The sequence below is a fragment of the Alligator sinensis genome, unplaced genomic scaffold (genome assembly GCF_000455745.1).
Source record: "Alligator sinensis unplaced genomic scaffold, ASM45574v1 scaffold150_1, whole genome shotgun sequence".
Classification (NCBI taxonomy): Eukaryota; Metazoa; Chordata; order Crocodylia; family Alligatoridae; genus Alligator; species Alligator sinensis.
In genome coordinates this window covers 2,348,111-2,350,489 of record NW_005841840.1, presented here as the reverse complement: position 1 = coordinate 2,350,489, position 2,379 = coordinate 2,348,111, and positions in this window count along the sequence as shown.

Sequence of the window (2,379 nt, the reverse complement as noted above, 5' to 3'; positions counted from 1 at the left end):
TGCTAGCCGTATAAAGAGCTTGGGTGGTTTCCGCCCAAGTTGGAAAGAAAGCAATTGGAGTTTGAGAAGAAGAGCGTGAAGATCTCTAAGCGCTGCGGATCCTTACACCCAACGCTTTTCTTAAAAGGCAATAGAGGCCTGATAACCGAACCTGCGGAGCTTAACAACTCCGGGGAAAAGAACGAACAGCCTCTAGCCTCTCCCCGTCGCCGATAAATTCCTAGATGTATCCCTTCCTATATGAGAAACTACCGAACCCGCGGAGCTTCAATAACTCCGGGGCCAAGAACCGAACCCGCGGAGCTTCAATAACTCCGGGGCCAAGAACGAATTGTCGTAGTCCTCTAACGAGGATTTAAGTGGAGCTGAACCTGGAAACTGTCCAGCCTACACCACGACCATCTTTGGTGTAAGTAAACAATCTTTAAATCAACCATTACGTGTCCATGACTAATTCTAGCTCGCCACTGGTCTTCTCCAACCCTGCGTGCCCGGGCTGCTGGCCACAGCCCGCGTGCGCAAAGACGGGTCCGCATATCGCTCCCGGCCCACTCATGGCGACATGGATGGGATCGGGAGGCGGCCCGCACAACCAGAAATGAAGCTCACATCTAAATTCTATTGGTATTACGTTTTCATGGCATTTAAGAGTGGTAATGTGGATATCCTCCTTGTTCTAGCCATTATTGCAAGAGGAAATGCTAAATGCTACTAGAATCTGAACATGTTCCTCTATTAGCAAAATTTCTAATCCAGTATTATTATCATATATTATGATTAGTGTGATAAAAACCTAATTTGGTATCATAAAGGAGCTGTAATTTAAAATAATCATTCCTGTATTTCTTTAGGCAACATGGAATACAATAGTATAAAATGAAGCTTGAAAATAATAGTGTATGCCACTTTATGAGTTCTGATTATGTTTGTTTAATTTTGTAAGTAGAAAACAGACCTGATTCTGGCCTTTCATCTGTTTTACCCTCATGTAAATATAAGAGTCCTTCTCAGTTTATATGCTATAAATAAGGTCAGAATCCACTGTGCATACTTTGGCTGGTCTAACATAAATGTTTGCCATATTTTTATAATGTACTATCTATACCTGTTAACTGATCCCCACAAATCCTTAATGAGATGTCATCATCCATATTTTGGGTTTGTAGAAACTGAAAATTTATGTAATATGTCTAAAGCTACCTAAAAAATTAAGTGGCAAAACTAGGATTAGAACTCAGTGGTTCCTTTCTTTTCATCCCAAACTGTATTCACTGATATATGACATCTCTAATAAAACCTAAGAGACTTAGCATGCATCGCTTAACAATAGCAGTGATAAAAGTAATGAAACATGGCACAGTGTGTCTTTTTTGTGTAAACATATTTGAACTTAGTAACTATCCCAAGCCAGCTGCCCCATTCCAGGCATCCTAAAAATCTGTATTGCTTATTGCTGTATTATTCTTCCAATTGAGCTCAAGTGAATTACTTTGAAACTTAAAATGACAAACTATGTGAATACTAAAAATTGGTTTTCAGTATCTTCCTTTCTCCTGTTAGCCAGTGCACAGTAATCCAATCAATGTCACAAAATGTTTCAATTGCTTACTGCTCCTGGGATTCTGATTGTGGTTTTGAGTCTTGAATTTCATGCTGAGGTAGCTGTGTATTGCCATTATGCCACTGACTGCTTTTGTCTTTATTGTGTTTGCTAGCTAATGCATTTTATCAAAAGGAGTGAGGGAAAGGATTTGCCACATGTACATGTTTGATATTTTAAAGATAAATTTGATATAGTCATTTATACTTGAATTTTGCACCATTGTAATACTTTGTTTCTCCTAGATTGGTCGTGCCATTTATGTATTTCTGGTAATTCATACATTCATACTCAAATCAAATATCAGAATTGTTCTTATATTTTAGAAAACTTAATAGATTATGACATTCATTGCTTTCAAAATTATTTTGAAAACAATGAAAAAATTGACATTTATGTCAGCCCCTTGCGAATGCCTAACATTCTTTATTGAATATTGTGTAATGTCATTTAAAGTTCCTTTCATTCTCCTCTTGTAAATAGATAAGAAAATATCTTTCTTGGTGACCTTTTCATTGATAGCTATTTCTCAGTTCCATTAAGGGCCTGAAATAGGTATAATTAATACAGTAAAAGCTGCGTTAACTGGCATTTTAGTAACCGGCACACTCTACTAACCAGAATTTCTGGCTGGCTGGTGGGTTGGGGGGGAGATTGGTTGCCACTGCCATCCACCATCCTGTGCTGCTGCCGCTCTGCATGCAGGGCCCGCCCCCCCAACCCCTGCTCTGCATGCGGCCAAAAACCCCTGCCTCAAGCAACGGGCATTTTTAGCTTAC